Genomic DNA, 663 nt, shown 5'->3' with positions numbered 1-663 from the left:
ACACACACACACACACATGAATGGCAAGAACATTTGAATTGTTGAAGCCTTCTCCTAGGGACATATACACCCACCAACAATGCCACACTTCATAATTCTTCCTAAACAGTTCCATCAATTAAAGACCAAGAATCCAAATGTATGAGATGATAAAAGTAATTCTCACTCATAACAGCCAACAATTTATTAATCAGGTTTTCAAGAATCGAGACATACGTGTTTTCTATCACCAAAACAAAGGGGCAATATCAAGGCTTTATCAACCATTCATAAATCACCTAGTTCATCAGTTATACCTGGAAGTCATTTGTTTTGTAGTGAGTTATTAGTTGTAGGTGATATTTCTGGTATAGAACAGTGAATATGGGCATAAATACCCCTCGTTTATTTATACAAAGGACAGATATTACTGTAAATGTTATGCAAATTTGTGGCTGTGAAAACATTTTGCAAGAGAGATTTATAATGTAGAATCAATAATAGGAGAGAACAATTAGTCAGAATTCAATAGATATAATTACTAGGTAACTGGATTTGAACTTAATCAATATTCATAATCAATATCAAAAGAAAGACAGTTGCAGACAAAGGCATCAGCATATTAAAAAACTGGAGTAATAGGAAATGGGATGGCTATTTCAGGCTGAAAGATGCTTAGGATAT

Source organism: Mus pahari, chromosome 8 (assembly GCF_900095145.1).
Source record: "Mus pahari chromosome 8, PAHARI_EIJ_v1.1, whole genome shotgun sequence".
In the NCBI taxonomy this organism is placed as follows: Eukaryota; Metazoa; Chordata; class Mammalia; order Rodentia; family Muridae; genus Mus; species Mus pahari.
This window is presented reverse-complemented; position numbering follows the sequence as displayed.